At 39.8% G+C, this 26,952-nt stretch overlaps 1 long non-coding RNA gene across 1 annotated transcript in view; it reads left to right on the top strand.

Annotated features, from left to right (window-relative positions):
- Window positions 1–496: 496 nt before the first annotated feature.
- The window catches only part of LOC144456759 (uncharacterized), a 76,294-nt gene continuing 49,838 nt past the window's right edge, over window positions 497–26,952 (top strand). The window contains exons 1-2 of the long non-coding RNA XR_013485836.1: window positions 497–769; window positions 14,621–15,443. This is a non-coding gene — a long non-coding RNA (uncharacterized LOC144456759). The remainder of the gene's footprint in view (window positions 770–14,620; window positions 15,444–26,952) is intronic.

Raw genomic sequence — 26,952 nt, 5'->3', positions numbered from 1 at the left:
CATTCCCTTCCATTTATATAATTGAGATCTGGAAACTCACATAGTTTTATTACGTAAAAGTCTCAAGAAGAAAGGGAAGGCAAGAGGTTCTGTTCCTCAGGCATGGAAAACGGAGCATGCTCAGTGAGAGCAAAGTTTCTCGATTGCTAGAAATGTATGACATTGCCTAAACCTGAGTCAAATTTAATAAAGCAAGATAAATTGACTTTTTGGATTTCCTTGTGCAAAATACCACAGATCCTTTTCATCTTTCATTCTATTGGTATCCCCTTTTTGTCAAAGTTTGGAAACTGAATTTCATTCAAGCCAAGCATTCCCTGCATCCCCAATGCAAGAACCAATCACCAAGGAGAAATAGCTAATCTAACTGTGACATTCTCTTTGCTAAACTCATCTTAAAAACCTATTGGAAATCCCCATTGACATTTCTGAGATACAATATGAGTTGAAGAGAATGCAGTTTCCCCCCTAAAGTTCTAAAGAGTAAAAGGATTTCCCCTTTGCCACATGACTTCAGGCTGACAAATCCTGCTTGCAATTTCAGTCCTCCCGTGGATTCCAAAGTTGATAATATGCAGGCAGTGAATTCAATATACATTGAAAATACATTTCTGCCTTTACAAGAGATACTGAGTATTCAGCTGCAGTCCTCAGGTGCAGTAGGAGAATGTAGTGGTCTATGGAGCTCGGATTCAGGCTGATTAATATGCTGCTAAATGCTCTGTGGAGCCCAGCCAGGAAAAATATAAACAACAAAAGAACTCACTCTGTAAGTAACTGCTTTTTTTTTTTAACCAAAACTGTACAATGAAAATGTGTTTAAAAATAATGGGGGGATGTGTTTCTGTTACATATATGCTCATCAGATCCTGGCTCTGTGAAACCCATTAAAAATGACATGAAACATTTAAAATCAGCAGCAATCACCTTGGCTGGTTACTGATTTATGGGATTAAAAACAAATTCCAAAAGTAGATGCAGGGACCTGAAAGAATCCTTGGTGATTGCTTATTTTGTGTGGTGAGATGCTTAAACATCTTGGGGGAAAAAAATTTCAGCCTGTAAGGGAGGGGGAAATGTTGATCCTAGATAGTATCCCTATGAAGTTTGAAAGGTCATTAATATTCATTGTTCAGGGACAAAATAAAATCAGTGCATGGTTTAAAGTCTCTGAAGTCTGATGATATAGCAGGACACATTTCCTTTAAGTGTGCACGGCTGTGTTGCTCTCCATGTAAGGGTGATTTGGCTTTGGCTTTGGTTTTATTTTGATTTGAGTTTGTTTACTTGTTTTCTGAGTTCTTTGTCTCATCCCACGTGCCTAAAATACAGTAAGATCACGAAGACAAGAATGCCCTATGGACTAAAAGTAGTGTAGCTATAATCAATTTGCCAATTAGCAAACATTTATTAAGCATCTTCTGTGTGCCAGGCACTGTGCTAGGAACTGAAGACACAGGTACAACTGAAGTATTCCCTGCCCTCGAGTCATAGTATCCAAGGCAGGCGGAATGGTAGCAGAAAATGAAATTGACTCCTTTTGCTTCAAGAATTCCCAAGGTTGGAGAAAAGAGATATAATTCAGAAAGACTTTTCATTCTATTCTGGTATTACTCATCAGGCAGATAACTTCTATAGTATGTATTTATTTGCAAAGCAACGGGAGAGAGGGATAGAAGAGAGCTGTATACCCCAAGTCTAGGATGACTTCCCACCATCTCTTCTCTTCGGTTATGATTGGCGGTCTTATTCAAGATGTCTAGAAGGCTGTCATCTATATGTGTATGTATTGTCTCAGAAGGCCACATCAACTCACCCCAACATCAGAGCCATACCTAGAAATTTTGGCACTGGGATGTAAGTAGCAGCAGCAGGAAAAGGAGTAGGTTCAAGTAGGATATTCCAAGTAGATCCTGGAAAAAACAGGAGATGCCGAAGGTGGAGGAAGTACCTCTCAATAAGGAATTGGGTCAGTCAGGAGAGGAAGTGTGGCCAAGCTGCCATATCTCAGCCTTCCAGCCTCTATTTCTCTAGCCATCCATCCTGGGGTAGAGATCTAAGGCCCTCCTGCCCCTCCTTCACTACTAATGAAAATGAATTCTTTTTCATTGGACCCTCCCCAACGACCCTCTCATTTTAAGGTTTTAACCTTATTATTCTTCCCCTTCCCTTGTCTTCCACTCCTGGATCTTTGGGTGAGTTAGTATGCCCTTGTTAGTAAAATCTGATCTATGCCCTGTGGGTTTTAAATTTTAGACATTTTAGAGACAATAGAAACTAGAAACTGAATCACTCCTCTACTTCAAGTTGATAAGTCAATACCCTGATTTGAACCTTCCCCCCCCCATCTTGGGTATAGCCTGAGGGCCCTATTCTTTTACAGTCTATGAAGAAAAGCAAAATGGAATCCAACAATATGAAAATATTCTCCTGAATCTCATTCCTAGGTCTTCTATTTGGGGAGGAGGCTTAGAAGTGGCAAAAGTACAAGAGGAGAGTCTGAGAAGGAAGTAGGGAATATGTCTCCATGCCAGTGAAGTCATAGTGTTTCCCCAAGGCTGCATTAGCCACACTTTTTGAGCTCAAAGTGAAGACATGGGTCACTGCTGCTATATGGAGCAAGCTTTTGCCAACGCGCCTGCCCTCAAGGTGCTCACTTTTAAAAGCACCATGGCCAAAGTGCCAAAGCTTACCATATAGATTCCTCTATCCAAGGTCTGCCTGTCACCACAGATTCTAATGCCACCCAAATGCTTTCTAATGCTTTTTTGAGGAAGCTCAACTGTTTCCTTTGTTTCTGTTTTGTTTTGTTTTTCCAAGTTGGTAAATAGATCTGCTAAGGATACCGCAGAGAAGGATAATTGTCAGACAGAGGTTTATAAGAAATGTGAGCTACCTGCTGACCACAAATCAAAACTGTCATTCAGCACAATGGGAAAGACTTTTTTCTAGAACCCAGAGAGCAGTAAAAATAATTCTAACCATTATACAAGCTGATGGCATTCATAACATTTGGTTCAAATAAGTTCAGCCAAAATATATAAAATATATTGGAACATGGGGAAACACTTCAGAGTATTTGCTGGAAACAGACCCTCATATCCTCTCTGGGAGTGCTTTTCAGGGAAGCCATAAGGGGGCAGATCAGAGGGGAAAACAGTGGAGCTGAGAACTTAAGAGGAGATCAGAGCGTGTTTTCAGGCTGATGACGCATGGGTCGGCTAAAATTCCCAGATGGAATGGTCCAGCTTAGAACAACTGGGATTCTATTTAAACCTACATGTAGATTTAAAGTGAGAAATGTAACCCAGACTCATTGACAGGTTACAGTGATCAGGTGAAACTAATATGATAGTGAAGGGAATGATGAGGAATGCAAAGTCTTAAATTTAAACAGACTGCAGAAGTGTAGTATAGTAGTAGTATTAGTAATAGTAACAATAATAATAGCCTACATTTATATAGTGCTTACTATGTGCCAAGCACTGTGCTAAATGCTTTACAATTATCTCATTTGATCTTCACATGAACCCTGTGAGGTAAGTGCTATTGTATCCCCATTTTACAGATGGGGAAACTGAGGAAAAGAGAAGTTAAATACCTTGCCCAGGGTCATGTGTGTAGGGAGTATCTAAAGCTAGATTTAAATTTAGGTCTTTCTGACTCCCAGCCCTGCACTTTACCTGTTGTGGCTAGGTATCAATGCATGTAAAAAATACTTGGAGGGCTTAATGGACTACCTGCACAATCTGAATTAAAAGTGGGACATTTGTTGTTGTTGACTTGTTTCAGTCATGTCCAACTCTTGGTGACCCCATCTGGGGTTTTCTTGGCAAAGATACTGGAGTGGTTTGCCATTTCCTTCTCCCATTTATTTTATAGATGAAGAAACTGAGGCAAACAGGGTTAAGCGACTTGCCCAGAATCACAGCTGTGTGACATGGAAGCCAAAAAATGTAATTCAATCTTAGGCTGCATCTCAGTAGAAGCATAGACTTCCTCCTTGCCTGTTGTAAGAGGGACTATTCGTTTTCCCCACGAGAAGATTAAGCTGCCCCTGTCACTTTACTAGCCCCTGCTCCCATGGCACAGCTTCCTGGTCACTTCGGGGTATAAAAAGCTTGTCCATACACACACATGGATTTGGGGTGCTTCCAACTTTGTGGATGCCCAAAATCCACACAAGTGACCTACCCTGCCCTGCTGACCAGATATACTTCCTTATGGAGACAAGGTGGGACCTGTTTCAGAGGAACTAAGTGTTATTGATTCCTTGTTACATATCCTTGGTTCATTATGGCAAAGTAAACTTTTTGTTCTTTGTTTAGTGACTTTCAAGTGCCTCATTTTTCCCCAACATCAAACCCACCCTTACACCATGCCATACATGGGCTAGTCAAATCAATAAGATTTTTAACCTGAAGAAGAGGCAATGGGGAGGGGGCATGGTAACTATCTGAGAGCGTCAAAATTGTTATCTGCCAAAAGGACTAGACTTGCATGTTTAGTCAACAAGATGGAAGTCGGAGCAAGAGGCAGAAAATGAAAGGAGGCAAATTTCATCATGATGGCAGGAAAACCTTCCTAATGGAGTTCTCCAAGAGTGGAATGAGCTGCCTTGAAAGATAGTGAGCTCCCCATCATCAAAGCTCTTCAAGTAGAGGCTGGATGACCATTTGCCAAAGATGTTATGGAAGAGATTCCTATTCAATTATGGCTGGATTAAATAACTTTTGAGGTATACAGTGCTTGGCACATTTAAAGATCTTCATAATGCTTCTTTATTCATTCATTCATTTATTCATTCATTTATTCATTCATACCTTCCAACTCTGAGATCCTATGATTTGTGTTTTAAAAAGAAGAAAAACAAGGGTTGCCATAGGAATATTTTTTTCTTTCAGTTTTCTGGAATGAGGAATAAAGAAACCAGCTCCCCTTCCTCCTTCCCCCCATAAGGCAGTAACCCTGGGCCATTTGGGAGGCTGAAAGAAAAGAATACTCTTCTCTTGACTGGGGGTTGGGGGAGGAGGAAAGTGATCATGGCTTGGGGAGGATGGGGATGAGTTTCCCAGGAGCCCTAAGGAAAAAAAATCTTGAAGGAAACTTGCTAACTTCTGGGACTTGGGCTTCCAGATGACTTTCTTTGGGCTTGGCTAAGGTTGTACAGTATACCTCAGAGAGCTAAATCTGTCCTTTTCAAGTTGGTTTTCTCCAAAGGGGGAAGAATTTTTTTTTTCAAAATGGAAAGAAAAATGTTTGTTTTTTAAGGTTCTCAGGTGACCAAAGGAAACTTTGTAAGTATACAAACATCATTCTGTATAGACTGCATAAAAAGGCAGAGCCCATGTGATATGCCTTTCAGAAGCTAAAATCTCTTTTGTTTTGACCAAATTCGAATATTCTGGAGATGTCAAATTCATTCCCTACCCCCCCCCGACTCTTCCCTCTATTCTCATTTTGCAAATCAAAGTTAAGAATTAAACATTCTTTATTCATATCCTTTCTTCCCCCACCCCCAAACCACTCATATCAATGGGAAAATGTGATTTGATAGTCTTTATTTAAATTGAATATCCAGCCCTCTTCTCAGGGTCTGTAAGATCCTGTCAGGATTCCCAAAATGTTAAAGCTAAACCAGGCGTGAAAAGAAGCACATGCCCAGGGCTGAAACCAGGCAGCAAATCTAATGAGAACCAAGCATCAGGCCAAAGAGAAAGCACACATGATCTGCTTCTTTCTAGCCTTCTTTTGCTAGGTTTTCCAGGAAATCCAGTGCGTCCACATACTGATGGTCTGCCTGCAGAAAGCCAACCTCTCTCTGGGTCCTAAAAGCTACCAGGGAAGAATTCATAGTGGTGTGTCTGTGTGACTAAGCTGCCTTTGGTGGCCTTTGTCCGCTCCCCAAAATGTGAGAAGCCCCTGGGGTTTGACAGCTTTAGGTGGGCTAGGGGTTATAGAGGAGGAGGGAGGTCATGCTCACTCAGAGGAGGCCATGAGGTATATTGGGAGAACAGCAGATGGTGATTCAGAGGATCTGGTTTCTATCTCATTTGGGCCAGTAACTGGCTGCAGAACCCTGGGCAAGTTTCTCTCTTCACATCCTTCTTGTTTGTGCGATAAAAGTGTTAGACAATATTCTCCAAAGTCTCTCCCAGTCCTAAAAGTGAGGATATTATAATATCTAGTTCAGGGGTGGGAAGCCTGCAGCCTCAAGGCCACATGTGGCCCTCTAGGTCCTCAAGTGTGGCCCTTTGACTGAATCCAAACTTCACAGAACAAATCCCCTTAATAAAAGCACCGGTTCTGTAAAACTTGAACTCAGTCAAAAGGCTGCACCTAAGGACCTAGAAGCCCACAAGTTCCTCATCCTTGAAAGTTCATCCTGTCTTTCAGGTAATAATAATGATACTCCTGTAGATAGGAACTAGACCTTTGATTTCACTGGCCTAGAAATTCCAGCACTCTCAACCAAGGCAAGTAGCCATATTTTGTGCACCTTATAATCTTAGTGAGTAGGCTTGGGTATTGAGAGGTTACTGACTAGACCAGGTTCCCACAGCCAGAGGCAAAATTTGATCTTTTCAGACCACACTAATTGTAGGTTTTACTAAAATTTTATAATAGACCAAATTTAGGGGAAAAATATGGCCCATATTCAGATCAATTTAATGGTATAGAAAAAAGAAATTCCTGGGCCTCAAGGGTTGTGAAACATATGAATGGATGACTCAAGAAGTATTCAAATTGTGTATCCCTGGGCATGTCATATAACCTCTATTCACCTCAGTTTCCTCAGTTGTTAAATAGGGATAATAATAGCATCCACCTCCCAGGTTGTTGAGTTGACATATTTAAAGATCTTTGCAAACCTCAGAACACTGCTAGCTATTTTTTTTAGTCATCTGTAGGTCCTGTGCCAGAGTCTGGGGTACTCAGTCCTGTAAAATAGTTCAAAGAAGCTTAGAAATCATTGATCTCATATGTTTTCCTATCTTTAAGTCTGGGATATTTTGTACTTAGTCCACTTTTATCTACTAAGAAACTTTCCAGTTTTCAAAGACCACCAGAGAAGATTCCATATCCTTCGTGAGTCACCCATTCATGTGTTTCACAGCCCCTGGAAGGCAGGAAATTTTTTTTTTATCCTATTAATTCATCTGAATATGGGCCACATCATTCCAAAGCCTGGACTACTATAAAATTTTAGGAAGACCTACAATTAGTGTTAGTTCTCGTGTGTATTACATGTGTGTATGTATTATTTTTTTCCTTTCAAAGAGATCTCAGTTTAGAGATGTGGTCTCTGTTCAGTTAGACCTTCTATTTAAACTAGTATTGTCAATTGTTAATGCTGAAGTTTAAACCCATGTCTTCAAACATCAATCAAGCAACATTTATTAAGCACCTACTGTACTCATCCACTCATATTTAGAAACACCTAGCTCTTTAAAATGATCATTGCTTTGGGAGACTGATCAAGTGGTCATTACTTTCTTCCACTTAATTGCAACATATTTAAAACATTATTAAAAATACTATGTGCCTAGGGGCAGCTAGGTGGTGCAGTGGATAGAGCTCTGGCCTTGTGATGGGGACTACAGTTCAAATTCAGCCTCAGACACTTGACACTTACTAGCTGTGTGACCCTGGGCAAGTCACTTAACCCCAATCGCCTCACCAAAAAGAAAAAAAAATGCATCAGGCATTGTGCTAAGATCCAAGAATACAAAAAGAGGAAAAAAGACATTCCCTGCCCTTAAGAAGCTTACAATCTAAGGGGGGGGCAGAAAAAATACAAATAAATATATACAAATATGCAGGATAAACAGGAAATAATTAACAGAAGGAAGGCACTGGAATTAAGAGGGGTTGAGGAGGACTTCCGTAAAAGATGGGATTTTAGTTAAGACTTTTAAGGAAACCAGAGAAGGCAGTAAGTAGAGTAGAGAGAACGTTACAGGCATAGGAGGCAGAGGAAATGCCCAAAACAAGAGATAGAGTGTCTTCTTCATAGAAGAGCCAGGAGTCCAAAGTCACTGGATCAAAGAGTACATGTCAGGGAGAAAGGTATAAAAGGACTGGAAAGACAGGAGGAGGCTACATTATGAAAAGCTTTGAATGCCAAGCAGAGAATTTTGTATTTGATCCTGGTGGCAATAGGGAGCCATTGAGATTTCTTGAGTGGGGTAGTGACCTATGCTTTAGGAATTTACTTTGGTGGAAGAATGGAGGATGGATTGGAGATGGGAGATACTTGAGGCAGGCAGACCCACCAATAGGCCATTTCGGTAGTTTGGGCATGAGGTAATGAGGGCCTGAACTAGAATTGTGGCATGTTGAAGGAGAGAAGGGGACATATTTGAGAGATGTTGAAATATGCAATTGACATACTTGGATATGGGTGTTGAGAGAGAGAGAGTGAGGAGTTGAGGATGTCACCTATGCTGCAAGTCTGAGGGACTATTGCCCTCTATGGTAATCTGGAAGGGGGGGGGAGCAGGGTTTAGGGAGAAAGATCATGAGTTCTGTTTTGGACATATTGGGTTTAAGATGTCTACTGGACACCATTTGAACCAAGATTGGAGTTCAACAGAGACATTGTGGCAGGATAAGTAGATTTGAGAATCCACCTTTAGTGGAGATAGAAAAAAAAAACCACCTGGCAATTATTCATACATATATATGGGTGTAAAAAATCTATTGAGGGTACTGGGAAAACAAGAAGAAAATTATCCAAGTGAAAAGTCCTATTAATGATGAGCAAATGGTTTTCCTTACCCACAGTCACTCACTTGGTATGATTTAAGGAGTAGTCACCAAAGGATTGCCAGCCTCTCCCCAATTTACTCTGATCTTCTTTGGTCTACCTCCCTTAATTTCCATTACTGGAGTAATCTGTTTGGCATAGGAGACAACTGTTAAAACCTGAGGTTAAAAACATGTTAGAGATCGTTTGGTGAATATAGAAGAAGAGAAGGGGTGATATTGGGAGTATGCACTATAGGCAAAGGAAAGATAGGGATGATACAAGATAGAGAATGATGGGAGACTTCTGGGCATTCGGACCGCTGCTGGAAGTCTTATTCTGCTATGAGTAAGGCTTATGGTAAAATTTTGATTTGCCTTGCTGATTAGTTTCTTCTCTTTAAAAGTAGCAGAAGCAAATGAGGAAATTTGTTACTCTGGATTTAATTTTCACTAACAAAGAACAACTGGTTAGAGATGAGAAAGTGACCATGTTATATTAGAGTTTACAATAGTGAAGAAAAGGCTTTCTGGAAATAGGCAGTCCAGTAACCTTTACCTTAGGATAGCAGATTGCATAAAGTTAAAAAAAAATCAGCATGATCCCATAACTAAAGGCTATAAAAGGCCTGAGATGGACTATTTCTAGCTAGATTATCACAAATGATCTCAGTGATAAACAAAAAGAAGAAATCAAAGTATATGGCTGTGGAAGAAACTCCAACATAATGCAATGCAAAGTGATTTTTCTGCATGTTTTTGCTTCTGTGCAGCTGTCATTTGTCCATCATTCTCAAAGAGGACCATGACATCAAGGAGACGATGCCATGATATGCAAGTGAATTGGGTTTAAGTGAGGAAGGTCTGTGCAGTCACCAAGTCCCACTTTCTCCTCTGGAGCCATCTGGGTCCAGTGGTGGAATATAGATCAGGAGGACTAGACATGGCCCTGGATGCCCTGGGAGCCCTTGGCCCTTTTAAGCTAACGTCTTTAGCAGGTCTCAGTTGGACTCAGGCAACCAGTGATTAAGGCTAAGTAAGAAGTGAGGCAGAGAAATAATACCTATACACAGCTGTAAATAAGGTATATACCCACATTTCTTTGATGGCAACCTTTACTTCGGAAATATAAAATAAAAAAGAAAAAGAAATTGGTGGTAGTTATTTGTCAGGAGTGAGGACAGCTATTAGATGGCCCATATCGTGTTCCTCCAATGGAGGAAGTGTTAATAATGCACATTAAACTTAAGACTGTGTAATGCATGCTTTTTTTTTTCCTTCTGGAGAACCAGTTGTTAAACATTTGCCAGAACATCACTGGGCAACCCCTATGGTGAACTTTAAGGAAGACAGGCAAGATTTTCACAGGATAGACTGGCACAGATAGGTTGTGATGAGCATTATTGGAAGGATGATCTTCTCTAATAAGATCATAGATACATTTGAGTATTTAGTTTGGACAACACAGAGGCCTTTAAAGTTTTATTTGGAGCAAGAAAAACAAGGAAAGGATAGGCCAACTGCTTGAAGCAGATGGCATAATGTTAACAGATGACTGACAAAGTAGAACTGCACAACTCCCATTTTAGTTCATTTTTCGCCAAGGAAAATGATCTTCAAAATTCTATAGAATGCCATAGATGTGATTGAGGGGAAAAGCCTAGGAGGAGGCATCCAGGTGGCATAGTGGATAGAGTGTGAGGCATGGAGTCAGGAAGACTCATCTCCCTGAGTTCAAATCTGGCCTCAGACACTTAACTAGCTCTGTGACCCTGACCAAGTCACTTAACCCTGTTTGCCTCCCTTTCCTCATCTGTCAAATGAGCTGGAGAAGGAAATGGTAAACCACTCCAGTATCTTTGCCAAGAAAACCCCAAATGGGGTCACAGAGAGTCAGATATGACTGAAATGACCAAACAACAACAGAGCCCAGGAGAACAGAGGGTGTAGTAAGAGGACTCCTAACTTCTTTAAATGATCTTTGGACTCTGGAATCCAAATAGAAATACATCCCACAATATTCAAAGAACTTTAAGATGTGGTCACTTGAACTATATTTTATCATCTCAAAGGAAATGTGAACAATGAGATGGAGAAGATAGGCAATTTTTAAAAAGTTCCAATTTTCAGAAAGCAGAAAAGAGGAGATTCTGGAACCTACTCATTGTTAAAGTCGATCTCTACAAAAATTTTAGAACTTGTGAGTATTCAGAAAGGGAAACAGTATTCTCTGTGCCTTGTCATGGCTTCTCTAGGATTCCACAAACTTACTTCTTTTTCTCTATTGGACATGGTTATTGAATTGGAGCATCAGATGAATGTCACAACATAGTATATGTTTATTTTAACAAGACATTTGACAAATTCTCTGTTGTGGGTTAGGTTGAGGTCCAGCAGATACTGCAGTTACTGTAGAACAAGGGCATAGTTAAGTACTAAGCAGTGATCTTAGCCAAGAGGTCAGTCTGCAATTGCAAGATAGGGGAGATTGTGGAGATGCGATTTATAGGGCAAAGATACCAAGGAGGAGATCAAACCATTTGCCAGAAGAACCAAGCCAAATTTCAGTAGATATGGAAAGTTAGTAGTGAGTCAGAAAAGAATTACAACAGAGTTTTCCATGGCCCTGTTATTTCACCTAGCATTTAACCAAGAGACATGGTTCTCCAATGAATTCTAGAGTGGCAAAACCACAGGCATTATATTTGTAGGCAACATGGAGGAAATGCCCTGGGTGATACCATTGAGTAGATTCATAGGTAGTTGGATAATTGTGTGAACTTATAATCATGTGGACCTGAGTTCAAATTCTTCTTCAGACATTTATTTACTAATTGTGTGATCTTGAATAAGTTGCATAAGCCTCTCAGTTTCCTTATCTGCAAAATGGAGTCAAGTTTGGACTCATTGACCTGGAAGATCCCTTCCAGCTCTAAACCTGTGTGATTGGTAATTCAATGATGGCTTATAATCTTTGCCATAGAGGTTAAGAATCACTGTCAACCTGAAGGGATGGATGTCATTGTGTACCGAAAGATGATTCTCTATCTTATTATCTTCTTCATTTACCTCAATTGTTTGGACAAAGGCATAAAAGATCTCAAGAAGACAAATATATAAGGTTCATTTTAAAAGAAATAAAGGGGAATCTGCTCAAGAATTTGGGAAACCTGTTTAAAAAGACATTTATTGCAGAAAAATTAGCTCACTTAAGTGCTCAATAGGACCCAACAGTGTGACATGGCTGTTAAAAATCTAAAGCAAACTTTTTGGAGTCTGGGCCCAGTATTTCATCTGCCTAGGAAACTCCCAATGCATTAAAACTTCCTCGACCAATGGAAACTGCCAAGGCAAACATAACTTATATGGTCATAGATCCTGGAATAGCACTTAACACAGTATTTGACACATAGTAGGCATTTAATAAATGCTTGTTGACCAAACAATGGGAAGTTAAGTGACATGCCTATAGTCACATAGTTAGCAAGTCATAGGATTATAGGTTTCAAGGTAGAAGGGATCTTGGATACCATTAAGTTCAACCAACTCATTTTATGGGAAACCGAGACTTAAAGAGATTAAGGTATTTAACAGCAAGTAAGTGTCCAAATGACATTTGAAACCAGGTCCCTTTGAACCCTGCTCCAAGTTCAATACCCTGTCCTTTTGTACCATGCTGCCTCTCAGTTCAAACTTAGGTGCATGAATTTGAAGATTCATTGGACTATTCAAAGTCTCATGGTTCTGAAGAATCTGGAAAGCATTGTGTGTGAAAAATAGTTGAATAAAATTAGGCTGGAATAAGAACATGCTTAAAGGTAGAGGTGGGGTCAGGTCCTGAGAAGCTATCTTCAAATAACTGAGGAACTGTCTTATGAAAGAAGAATTAGATTTATTCTTTTTTGCCCCAAAAAGCAAAACTATGACCAAGGATTGGAAGTTACAGGAAGAGAGCTTTTCATGCAACATTAGCAAAAATTTTCTGAAATGAACTGGCTTACAAAGTATTAAGTTGCCCATTGCTAGAAGGATTTAAGGAGAACCCCAGGAAAGCTTTCAATGAAAAATGGGATAGGGAAGATTCATGCTTTAAAAGGGAGATGACCTCTAAGTTCCTGTCTAATTCAGAAACTTTATATTTCTAAGTTCTCTATCTTCTGTATTTCTCTGTGCTGATGAAGAGCTAAGGTGTTAAGTGTGCAGCTGGCTATGCTGGAAAGCAAATGTCTACAAACTCCCAGATCCGCAGTCCTTGGTTGCTGAGTTACTAGGAGCGGCCCATATGTGTCACTTCCATAATACAGGCAGCCTCAAGGGAAAAGACACCTCTAACAGCTGGCCCAGGAAAAGCCCTGATGTCAACTGTCAAACCAGCCAAGAGTTCCCACTTCCGAGCCAGGGGAAATGAGATTTCATCATAGCATTAAGGGGAACGTAGAATATGTCTAAGATAAAATGATCCTAAATAAACATGTATTTACTTGATAGTGATAGTTCTCCTGGGCAAGCCAAAGCAATTATCACTGGGGTTAATAGTTGCTATTAATGATATACTATTAAAATGATGGCAAATATTATAATTATTGCCTGTGATCTGAGGGCCCTTAGGATTGTCCTATTTCTCTCTTCATTTCTCCTTCAAAGACAATGGGATTAACTTTCCCATTTGGTTGTTCTCTTATATGGATAGCATGGACCATTTCTCCTGGGGATCAAAATCAGAAAGTTGGGAATTGGTAAAGGCTGAGTGAGTGGTTCTAAAACAAAATGTCAACAGAGTTTTCGCATATTTTTCAAACAGAACCCAAACATTGAGCCTGAAGCTTATGCAAATGAGATAGTGAGATTCATATTTATGTCTCGTATCAGGGTCTATCTTAGCATCACATTAAAATGCAAGAGCAAGAATTTTACTGTCATTGCCCTGCAATCCACATGTTGGTTAAAAGTGGTTTGAATACTTTCATTCTTTTCAGGTTTTCTCTTCGCAAGGTTAGGTTCAAGACCTGCCTTCTTTTGAATGGCCCCTAAAGCACCACGGAGAATCTCAATCAAGTGGTTCAATGCAATTCAAATGAAGTCAATGCAACTCAACGACAATTTATTAAGTACCCACTGTGTGCCAGGCACTGTGTTAGGTGCCAGGGATACATGTGCCCAGACATGTGAATATAAAGCATATGCAAAGGAATAAAAATAATTTCAAGAAGGAGAGAACATTAACACCTGGGGAGATCAGAAAATGCCTCATGGTGTAGCTGGGTACCTGAATGGTGCTCTGAAGAAAGCTAGGAATGCTAAGAAACAGAGGTCATCCATTCCAGACATAGGATAGCGGGATGGTCATGTGAAAGGCTAAAAGGCTCTCAAGTCAGTTTGACTGGAATGAACTGCTATAAAGGGGAGTGACATGAAAGCGGAGTAGAAAGGTAGGTGGGAACTATATTGTGGAGGGTTTTATATGTCACCCTGAGGATTTTGTATTTTATCTTGGAGGCAATAGGAACCTTCTGGAGATGTTGCTGTAGGGACTGTGACGGTCAGATCTGTGTTTCAGGAGTATCAATATGGCAGCTCCATGGAAGAGGGGTGGAAGAGGGAAGAAAATGGAAGCTGTGTGACCATTTAGAAGGGTACTAGAAAGGTCAAGGTGAGAGGCGATCTTCCAGTGGACTATGACCATGACTATGGCCTCCCATCCTCCTCAGAAGGCATTTGGCAGGAAATTTTAAAGCCTTCCTAATCTTTGTCATGCCTTTTTAGCTCACCTCTTTGCTTGTTTAATGCATCATAATGACTACTTCACAACTACTTTGAGCCAACTGCTGTGGAAAGCACTTTAGTGCTTGATGTTTTTCCTTTTTTTTTTCAGGTGAGAAGATTTAGGGGAGATACCTGAAAGAATTTGTGGATTTATGAAGACTCAACCATGCAGACCTCTTCCTTTCATCTTGTCATCTTCTATTTTGGGAAACACATTTACAGGATGTTTGGCAAAGCACTATATTTGGTATGGTGTATGGAACAAAATGTCATGTGATATCCAAGGCACTAATGAACCATGTAGATAATTTCAGTACTTCACTAAAGCTTTGTTCCATAAGTGGTTTGATTCTCAACCTCTGAATGCTGCCACTTATCTCCTTCTCATGCAGAGTTACCACCAAAGTGAATCCCACTAGCTAATGGGAACACTGCAGACAGAGGGAAAATTTGCTGTTCCTCCCTGGGCTAGGAATCAAGAATCGATGACATCTGAGCCTTTCTGAAATCCCCTCTCAGCTGACTCTATGGGAAGTGAGGCATCAAGATAGGTGGGCAGCTTTTCCATGTTATCATGAAATCCATTTGAAAAAAAAAAAGAATTCAAACTGGAGAATAGAGATTGAGTAAAGGGTATGAAGGGCAAGGCACTGATGTTCATTGGCAAGGAAAAACACCAGAAAATCTTCCATTTAAATTATTGACCTACTGTGAGGTCCTCCATATTATGTTGCCTCAATTTCCCTAATAACTGTATAAAATGGAGTGTAACGAGGATCAGGGCTGATTCCTGAACTGCTGTTTAACATTTTTATCAATGATGTGGATGAAGGCACAGATGGCAGCCTTATCAGATTTGAAGATGACACAAAGTGAGACTAGATAGCTAATATATTGGATGCCCAAGCCAGGACTGAAAATAATCTTTGAAGGTAAGAACATTAAGCCAAATTGAATAATATGTAAAATGAATAAAGACATGTTTGCATTTAAAATATCAATTCCACAAGTATGAAATGGGGATGAGGGTGAGACGCAGGACTAGAAAAAAATTTGTCTGAAAAAGAGCTAGAGGTTTTAACTAGCTTCAAGCTCAGCGAGAATCAACAATGAGTTATAATAACTACAAAAACTAATACACTCCTAGACTGCATTAAGGGAGGGATAGCTTCAAGGAATAAGGAAGCAATAGTTCCATCTTACACTATCTTGGTCGGACTGCTCCTGAATTGTTTTGTTCAGTTCTAACCACCAGAATTTAGGATGGCCTCTGATAAGGTAAATAATATCCAGAGAATGTCGGCCAGAAAGCTGAGGGAACTCAAGTTTGTGACATGTGAGGATTTGGGACTATTTAACCAAAAGAAGACAAGGGAATGGACATGAGCAATGCCTTTTTTTTTTAAAGGCAATTGGGGTTAAGTGACTTGCCCAAGGTCACACAGCTAATCAGTGTCAAGTGTTTGGTCTGAGGCTGGATTTGAAATCAGGACCTCCTGACTTCAGGGCCGGTGCTCTATCCACTACACCACCTAGCTGCCCCATGACCAATGTCTTGAAGGATCGCCATGAGAAAAGTGACCAGACTTGTTCTGTTTGACTCCAAGTATGGAATCTGGGGCAATAGATGGAAGTTATAATGAGGGAAATTTAGGCTTAATGTATGAGAGCTATACAGAAGTGCATTGGAAGGTCGTAGATTCTCTCTCATTGAAAATCTTCAAGCAACGGATGAATGACTACTATTAAGGCATGTTATAAAGTAATAGTATTATTATGATCATGATGAGTTATATGGAACTTTTAGGTTTTCAAAGCACTTTACATACATTATTCCATTTGATCTTCACAATAACCCTATGAGGTAACTAGATTTATTATCCACATTTTACAGATGAGGAAACTGAGAGTGAGAGATGTTAAGAATCTTAACCAACTCTCACAGTTACCAAGTATCTGGGGGCGGGTTTCAAACTCAGGTCTTCCTGACACCAAGTATAATACTCTAGATGTTACTTATTTAATAGGTAGCCAGTGAGGTCCCTTCTAATTATAAAATTCCATGATATTATGGTAATAATCATTATTCACACTTATATAAGACTTTAAGCTAAAAAACATTTTCTTTACATTATCCCTGGGAAGTAGGGATTATATATGTTGCTATCTACATTTAGCAGATAAGAAACTTGCCTGTGGTCACATAAAGTGCCAGAGCACTGTGAGTGCTCATATTCATAACTCAGATTTATATAATGCTTTAGGATTGACAGAGTGCTTTATCCACATAGACCTGTGAGGTCAATAATAGTTATCTCCATTCTACTGATGGGTAAACTAAAGACCAAGAAAGTCAAGTGACTTGCCCAGGACCAGACAGCTTATGCATGTTAAAGCTCAGATTTCAATATACATCTTCTGATTCTAAGACCAATGCTCTCTTTTCAATACTCAGAACCATGTCTAGTTACTATGTCTATTTTATATACACACATACATACATACATATATATAAATATATATAAACAAACATATAACATATACATTGTATATAACCTATATGTTATATATACACACACACACACACACATACACACACACACACACACACACACACACAGAGAAAGAATAAAGAAGGATAGAAATTCTTAGAATAGAAATAAAGAAGAAAAGAAAGAGCAAATTGGACATGGTCCTGCCCCCAAGAAGCTCAAGGTCCTCATCATCAAGCAGTACTTTGTGCTAAGTTTGTAAACCTCAAGGGGGAGGAGAAGGATTAGGGATGGGAGCCCCAAGGGGTCAGATTAAATTTGTCAAGCACAGCATTCTATGCCCTTGGCCTTATTGTACTTCCTAGGATTGAGTTAATGGTGAATAGCAGATTGACTGGCCAACAGAAACTCAGCACTTTGCTTGGGGAATTACCTGGACGTGGCATTCATCGATTTCCTCTCTGTTGTCATTTTTCTCTCTGTTTCTTATGTTTCAGTCCTCAGTGTAACCTAGCAGCTTCTCGACAAACATTGTTCTCCGCACATATGTTTGAGGGGGTTGGCGTATCCTCTCTGGGAGTTCTGTGATGAGAACTCAACTTAGGATGCCCAGCCCTCCCTTTTAAGAGATTCAGTGTTAGCAGACCATTTTAATTAAAGTTCTCTAGACGGGAGGCAGAAAAACAAGATTGACTGGAATGAATATAACCTGCATGGAGTGATGGGGGAAAAAAAACCCATGTGGGGATGTATACTTACATTACATGTTTCAGCAAAACAAATCAATATGTATCCCACAAACAAAGTGAGAGCAGCTGAAAGATGAAGTTAAAAATATTACATCAAGCATCTTGAGCCACAAGTTTATTTGAAAAGGACGTCTTTATGGCCTTACAAATACATTTTATCAAGAGACTCGTTTTTCCCCATTGAAGGACATGCTGATTATTGTCCTGTGGTTTTCAATTAATAAGTTCACGGTTAACAGTGTTTAAGTACACGGAATCATGTGAATTTCCATATCACAGCATCTAATTTATTTGTTTATTGTGGTATATAGCAAGCGCCGCATGAATCTGGTTTTGAAATCAATTCCAAGTAAAGCAGATGATCTTTGCAGGGACAGGAGGGAAGAACAATATGTAATACAGGCCTCCGCTTCTCTCAGCATGCTTCTGATCTTGGAGAGGGTTTTGTGCTGCCACCGCCCACCTGAAATGTCAAGGACCACAGAATGAGTCCTGCTGTCAACAACCAAACTAACTACCTGGACGGAGAGAATAGGAGGCCTTTTCATTTTTTTTCTTTCCTCTGTACAATTGCTTGTGATCTCCCGCCTCCATCTTTTATTTATGATTACACAATTTTTTCTCCAAGAGCTCTTAATGTATTCGCAAACACACAAACACAAGGATCATTAAGTTACAAGCTGAATTTATTTACCGTTCTCAGCAAGTTCAGATGGTATAGAGCTATAGCACGGCATTTGAATTTTAAGAGTAGACTGGGGTTCCTTGGGAGCAAGGGACTGCCTTTTGCCTTCTTGGTGTCCTCAGAGCTTAGCACATGGTCTGGTACAGAGTAGGCACTTAATAAATGTTTATTGACTGACTAACTGTCTCATGCCCAGGCTCTCACACTTGTACTAGGAATGTACAGGACCCAGGAAGGACAATTTTTGGGAAACAGCCATTTGAAGAAAGGTGTCAGAGAGGCCTGAGTTGGGCAAGAGGAAGGGGAAAGGAATGAAGGAATACTTTTCCAAAGTTTCTGTACTTCTTTTCCCCCTAGAATAAAAGCCTTTTCATACTGATGATCTAGCCGATCTTACTGGTGCATAGCTATTGGTTGGAATGAATGAGATGAATAACTGAATAGACATTTGAGCATTCCAATCAGTAAATGCAAGAACCCTGAAGAAAAGGTAGCACAAAAGCATTGAGAGATAAAATTGACTAAAAATGTCCAGAGTTAATTTGAAATTTTCAATACACCCTGAAAATTATTGGCAGCCCAGCTATAATCCACAGTCATGCAAATTGGACTTTTCCCTTCCTGTGTGTTGGGGCTGATGGCATAGGTACATATCTAAATGTGTATGTCTCTGTGTGTATGTGTGTGTTTTCATATATATATATATATATATATATATGAAAAATACATGTATATATATTATATATGGTCGTATTTATGCTGGCCTTCAAGATGTTTATTTTGGACCCACTTTGATGTAACATATTAATGCTCACAATTTTCCCTACTCTAGAAGAGCAACTGTAAACATTTTAGTCATGGAGCAGCCTGGTTTCTGAATTTTGAGACACTTGCTTCATATTTGGCAGTTCTCTGCACATAATGAGGAGAGGATGTCTTCGGCCTTTCACGTAGCCACCATTTAAAGCTACCCCCACCTTCCACATGTCTGCCCCATCTGCCTCCCTTCAAGTTTGCCTTTGTTATGCAGTGGAAAGAATGGGCAAAGTGAAGATGAAAAGCACTGAAAACCACTACAGATAGAAAAAAAAATTTGAATAATTCCCTTAAAAGTGGTTTAATTCTGGTTGCGCCACAGAATAAAATTCAGATGTTGCTATGCTGGAGTCAGCATTGGATGAATTTGCCTTCCCAGATGGAGTGACTAACATTTCCAAAAAGTTGGACATTGTCAACTTTTCTTCCTACCCTCCCCATACCATACAGGTAAGCTGATTCCCCCTAGAGAGCCACATCTGTCTAGCTTGGAAACACCTGGTTCCATCAGTTAAACTGATTTTGGATCCAAAGGAAATCATCATGGTTCACATTATAGTAGAACTGCTTGTGGTCTCCTGAGCACAATGTATTTCATTCTGCAGAAGTAGTTCACGTTTATTCAGTGGTAATCATTATTTTAAAAGTCAGAGCAGGAAGATGCAATTAGTCCTCAGAATAACAGAGCATTCTTAGAAGACTAAATACCAATTGGGTATTCTAGCAGCTTGGAATAGAATGGTTTATTGGGTTTTACTGATTGTTGTCATGAGTTTGAATGGGGAAGACTTAGGGGTTATGTGTGAAGATTACCAAAACTGTTTAAATCTAGGACTTAGGAAATAAGAAGGTGCAGATGCAGGATGGACCACTGCTGTTCTCTAATTACTCAGCTCAGGAACTGTACCTTAAATTTCTTTGTTAGCTCCACTCCATGCACAGGGCTGGCGGTCAGAAGAGGGAATGGTTTGGGGGGCAGCCAAAAGGCATGCATGAAAGTTTACTCTTCACTCTCTTTCTTGAGACCTCCAACAATGATACCAACCATGGATGTTGTAATTCTGACACCCATCAATTAGCAAATATCATCAAATTTCAGAGATTGGCAATGCATTTTACATAGGTGACACATGGGTAGGGGTTTTGAAGGTAGAGTCCATGTGTACCTGATATAAACTCAGGACGTGGGCTTGTGAATCCCAGATCTAATCTCTTGGAGGTACAGTATTGTTTCAAGTCAATGAGTGCAGTATGTCAGTTTAGGAATCCTTTTCATTTTCCTATAACATTAGTGAAATAATCTCGGGATTGAATGACAGATTAAGAATCTCAAAGCTGGTAAGACACCCAAGAGATCATCTAACCAGTATCTCCCTGAAAAATGTTCATCCACCTGCTGCTTGAAGACTTCTATTGAGGGGGCAAGCTACTATCTCTTGTGGTATCCAATTCTACTTTGACATACTTACCCCTAATTCTTAGAAAGTTTTTTCTTTATATTGATTTTTTTTCCCTCTCTGACATTTCTACCCATTGATCCTCATGTTTCCCTTTGAGGCCAAGCTAAATCTAGATCTTCCTTCGCTTGACAGCCCTTCAAATACTTAAATATAACTATCACATACCACCTTGTCTTCTCATCTCTAGGTTACACATCACCAGTTACTTCACCTGATCACATAGCATGTCTTTCAGTCATCCCAAAATCCTAGTTGCCATCTTCTAGACTCAGTCTAGCATGCTAATATCCATCCTAAAATGTGATGCACAGAACTGAACAAACTTTTTTAAAAATGTATTTATTTTTAATTTGTGAAATAAAACAAGCATTTCCATAACATAATAAAATAAAAAAGATGATTGCATATGAAACTGCACATCTATTACATATAATTCGTTATCAGATGTGGTCTGATCAGGGCAGGATACAGCAGCATTGTCACTATCGTTTGGAACACTTTGCCCTTATTACTACAGCCTAAGATTGATTTAGCTTTGTTTTTTTGTTGGTGGTGGTGGTGGTGGTGGTAGCCAAGCCACATGGTTATATTATCTTGTGCTTGTAATCCATTAAAATCTTTTCACTCAAATTATTTTCTAGCTATGCCTCCCCTCACCCCTACACCCACCCAAGTGAAAATATACTTGTTTATTGATCTTTTTTAACCTAAGTGAAAGATGTTACTTTTTATCCCTACTATTCATGAGATTTCATTGCTCTCTCGAGACTGGTTAGTTTCTTTTTCATCCTGATTTTGTCATCTACATTTGTTTCCCCTCCCAGTTTCATGTCACTAGAAAGTGTAATCATATATCATCTATATCTCCAACCAAGTCACTGACAAAAATATTAACAAAAGAGTGTCAAGGACTGATACTTAGAGTCTTCCACTAGAGACCTCCCTCTGATATGACATCAGTATATTGATTATTCTCTGGATTTAGTCAATCACCTAGATCTGAATTCACCTCACTATACAATCATCCATTTGATATCTCGCTATCCTATTCAAACGCATATCAAGAGAGCTTTGTTACCGGACTTTCTAGAAAGCAAATATGTGAAGCTTGTGGCATTTCCCTAGTCTACCAGTCCAGGAACTTTAACAAAGAGGAATGAGGTCTAGTCTGGCAAAAATTTTCCATGATCAGTCAATGCTTGATCTTAGTGGCCACTAAATGCTTGCATTGGTAGGGGGAATTTCCTCACTAACAGTTCTCTATATCAGTGGGATCCCAGGTCTAGTCTCTGTCCCCTAGCTCCTCCTCTACCTAGCTTTTCAATTCTGTTAGCCATTTTTTTCATTCTACACTTCCTATTTGGAAGATCATTTTCCTTGGTAGAGAGAACAAAAGGAAAATAAGTTGAATTAGCTGTCTTATATCTCTCTTGCTTGTTACCATCCCATCTACCTTAAGTAGTCCTCTTTTCCCTTTGTTGATTTTCCTCTTGACCCCAACACTTAAAAAAGAAACAAAACCTTTTGTTGTCTTTTGCATGACTCCTCTGCCTCAGTTCATTTAAAGCTCTATCATTCCTAATAGGAGTGTTAAATTACTGTGTCATTCTTACATATTCAGTTATTCACCCTTGTTTCTATTTTCTGTCTTTTAAAAGTGTGCTATATTTTTAAATGTTCTGCATCATGCTTCCCCTCTCTGATTCTTGGATTTCCTCTGTGAATATAACATCTTGATCTACATTGGCATTCCACCACCCCTTTTATCTAATCTGTTCTTTTTGAATAAAGTCTACCTTTCCTTAGACATATGCTAATCATGTGTCACATCCCAATTTACCTCTTTGCATTCAGCTCTCCGGTTCACCTTGATTATCCCCCATACGCAGCATAATCGTAGAGAGAAATCTCAGGCTGCGGCTCTTATCACTGCTGCTTTTCCTAGTTATCACAGATTTTAAATGTTTGTCTTCAATGATGCACTATTTCCAGTGCCCTATGGCTACTCTCTGTGGATCCAGCTCTGTAGATGTAACTGAGCAGTTTTCACTCTGTCTTCCTTTTCAGTTTCGAGTCTTCATATTCAGATGTCCAAGTTTCCAGGCAAATATGCCTTTAGCTGTCATCATTAGATGCATTTCATTCCTTTCCAAGAATCTATCAAACCTGTATTCATCCCATAATCCAAATACTGCTCTTAGAATCATCTTCTTAGGTGACTTTTCACTTCCCAAATTTGCCTTTCTCTATTGAACACCCTCCTTTAAATTGATAGCAGTAATGAAAAGACCACTTAGTATATGCCCCAAATAGCCTTCGTATCTTGCCATCTCTCAGCCAACCAACAAGCATTAATAAATGCCTACTCTTTTTTCAATCAAATGAGATAATATTTGTAAATTGCTTGGCACCATGCCTGACACATAGTAAGCACTTAATAAATGCATGTTCCCTTCCCCTCCCACCCCCTTCTCTGCCAGGCATTGTGCTGGACACCAGGGAAATAAGTACAAAGACTGAAACAACCCCTACTTGCAAAAGAGGCTTACATTCTAGCATGGAAGACAGCAGTAGATATATAAATATGCAGAGCATAAATATGGAATGAATAAATACAAATACATATAAAATGGTTAAATAGAAGACAGTTTGACAGAAGGACATTTTCAGTTGGGGGATCAGGAAAGTCTTTGTGCAGAAGTTGGATACTAAAAGAAGACGGGGACGTTTTGAAGGGAGAGGTGAGGAAGGGACATACAGCACAAAGGCATGAAGATGGATGATGAAGTGCCTTTCGTCAGGAACACAGAGAAGGCCAAATGTGGGAGGAGGAGTAATGTCCAGCAGTATTGGAAAGGTAGGTTTGAGTCAGGACATAAAGGACTTTAAAAGCTAAACAGAGGAGTTTATGTTTTATCCTAGAGACAAAGCTGAAGTTGATTGAGTAGGGGAGCCAAATAGTCACGTTTGCTCTTATGAATGGACTGGTGTAATAAGAAACTCAAGGAAAGGAGAATAGTTTGGAGCCTACTGAAGTCATCTAAGGGAGAGGCGATGAGTACCTAATAATACTTACCACCCTCTCTGAGTCTGCTTCTGGATGTTATTTATTCCCACATGTATTGCTAGAAGAGGGTAGTGTTCGTGAGGTTTGACAAGTGTCTGGAGACTGTCCAGCATGTCCCAGATTCATAGCCCATGAAGTACCCTAGCTCCCTATCATTCAAGTCAGGTCGATGTATGGCAACCTGAGTACTTCTCAGGAGAATGTCTCTAGGCACAGCATTTTTTTTTTGTCTTATCATCTCCTCAATACTGGATAACTGGTGATTGTCCTTTGTTCTCAAAGAGCACCAAAATGACAAAATGCAAGAGTCGAGTTACAGTGTGTCCAACTGTGGCTGATCAGACCAATATGAGCTTGGAATGCTCTACCACAGGTCAGGCATAAATAGTCTATGTGAATGTTTTGCACATCTCTCCTTTCTTTTGAGCCATTTCAATTCTGCTTTGCTCATAGAGCACCTTCTGTGATATGCCATGCTGAGTGATCCTCTTCCAGTGTCTCCCATGTCACATAATCAATTCCGAAGTTCTTAAGTGAAACCTTGAGAGTGTCCTTGTATCATTTCTTCTGACCACCATATAAGCACTTGTCCTGTGTGAGTTCTCCATAAAATAGTCTTTTAGGCAAGCATACATTTGGCATTTGAACAGCATGGCCAGCTCATCAGAGTTGCACTCTCTGCAGTAGACTTTGAATGCTTGGCAGTTTAGTTCAAAAAAGGACCTCAGTGTCTGGTATCTTATCCTGCCAGGTGATCTTCAGAATCTTCCTAAGACAATTCAAATGGAAGCGATTCAGTTCCCTGGCATGGCTCTGGTATACTGTCCAGGTTTCAGAGGGTAGCCAAGTGGTTAAGGTGATGTACTGCTAATCCATGGTGTTATGCACATGTGCATTTGATGACTCCATTGGTAGTGGTGGGATGTGGAGTATACACTGGATAAGGACTCTCCTGATGGCATCTGTGAATCTTTGTAATCATTCCTTGGAACACAGGAAGTTGCTGCTTCCTCAGGAGTTCCAGTGCTATCCTCTATGTAAGTTGGCTCAAATTCAGTATTTATTAGCAAGGATCCAATGTTGCCTCTTCCTTCTTGTCTCTATGTCATATTCTTCCATGTGACAAACTTGACATACATTATGATTTATTTCTGTCTTGTTTGTTTTCCCTTTTAATTATCTCTTCTAATTTTTTGAGGGACACTTCATCCTCCCTGATAAACTGGAAAACAGGTATTCGCCTAGCCTTCTCTTGTGGTTGGGGGATCCATCTAAATTTTGTGCACATGTCAATGTGATGAGGGTACCAGAAACATGGCATCCTCTTTGCTAGTGACAGAGAAATTCCCATTCCTATCAATAGCTGTTGGAACGGAGATCCTTAGTTTTTGTTTTTGTTTTTTTTTGCCAGACAAGCTGCTAGTTTTGGGGGCTTTAAAACTTGATTGCTATTGTGGCTTTTCAACCTTTTCTGCTTTTTTCTACCCTGTGGTTTACCGTAACTTTTCTTATATAATTCTACTTGTTCATCTGCTCAGGTGAATGTGGTTTACAAGTAGTAGGTGCAAAGACCTTAATGAAAGCTGTAGCTGCCTTTAGTTATAGTCTATGGAAAAGCCTCAGTTAGAAAGTCACCTTCCAGTCCCTTCTTGCTCCACCTCTCTTTTCTATCCTCTCATGAATGATCCCACTTCAGCCATCTTGCCTCTCTATTGTCCCAAGTTCCTTTAGACTTGTACATATGGTGGCATCTTATTGTGCTTGGCTCATTATGGTTATTTAACATTTGTAACCCATCCATAACATTCTTGAGACTGTATTAAACACCATAATTTGTGTACTTGAAGAGCTTGTGGTCTAATTAAAACCAGATAGAAGACCATGGAGTTATATATACACCCTCAGGCTTAAAAGAAGTCTCATAAATATACTATAAGAGAACATTTGCTCCTTAGGGATTTGCAAAGCCTATTCAGGTTGAAATGAGGAAAGAGGAGCAGGGTAGAAAAAGGGGGAGATTGTTTCTAGGGGAAAAAAGGAATAGGTTTAATAGTGATAGTAATATATCATTTTTTCATGATCAAGAAAGATTCCCAAGTGACTCTGAGTTATTAGTTATTAGAAATCATATTGTGTGCCATAGTAAAGACTCAAATGGCATCCTCCCCCTCCCTCTGTACAACTATAGCATATACTTTCCATATTATTTTCCTAAATACTGTTAATTTTTGCACCCATGGAGTCACAAATGTGAGAACAGTGGGTGGCAGAGTAGACTTAGCAAGGTTCCCAGAAGTCTATTCTGGGAATCTCAATGAATCTATATGTGGTGGCTATGCCAGGATTTCCCAACTGTAAGCACTTCCCACTTTATTCAGGCAGCATTGGGGGTGGGTAAACAGCCACCCCTTTCCATTCCCCCCAAAAACCTATACCCCATCCCATCCCAGTGTTCCTCCCTTCCCATAGTTGTACCTGGGACCACCAACTATGGGAAATTGTCCATAGTATTACGGTGTTTAGTACAGTATCAAAGAACTCTCTATATATCTCACAAATATTAAATAACCCAAATGACAAAATTTAAAAAATAAAAATGCCAACCAGCCTATGTAGCACAATCATACATAGGAAAGAGCACTAACTCTGGGAAAAGTTCAAATTTGGTACTTAGCCATGTCAGGCACATAGTAGACACAATAAATCCTCTCTCTATATGTCTCTCTCTCTCTCTCTCTCTCTCTCTCTCTCTCTCTCCCTCTCTCTCTCTGTCCTCTGTCTCTCTCTCTGTCTTTCTCCATCTCTGTCTCTGTCTGTTTCTATTTCTCTCTGTCAATCTGTCTCTTTCTGTGTCTCTGTCTCTCTATCTCTGTCAGTCTGTCTCTCTATTTATCTCTGTCTCTCCATCTCTCTGTCTCTCTCTGTCAATCTGTCTCTCTCACTGTCTTTCTGTCTCTGTCTCTCACTGTCTATCTCTGTCTCTGTCCCTCTCTGTCTCTCTGTCTCTTTCTCTGTTTCTCTGTCTCTCTCTCTCTCTCTCTCTCTCTCTCTCTCTCTCTCTCTCTCTCTTTCTCTCTCACTTTCTCATCTCTGCATGTGTTGGTGACTTCCTATGGGATCTTGGGAAAGAACAGCAGGTTTCTCATCTGTAACGTGAGCACATTAGATTAGA

Source organism: Phascolarctos cinereus, unplaced genomic scaffold (assembly GCF_003287225.1).
Source record: "Phascolarctos cinereus isolate Bilbo 61053 unplaced genomic scaffold, phaCin_HiC Scaffold_1;HRSCAF=81, whole genome shotgun sequence".
In the NCBI taxonomy this organism is placed as follows: Eukaryota; Metazoa; Chordata; class Mammalia; order Diprotodontia; family Phascolarctidae; genus Phascolarctos; species Phascolarctos cinereus.
Note: the sequence above shows the minus strand (reverse complement) of the source record. Positions and strands in the feature narration are given on the sequence as shown.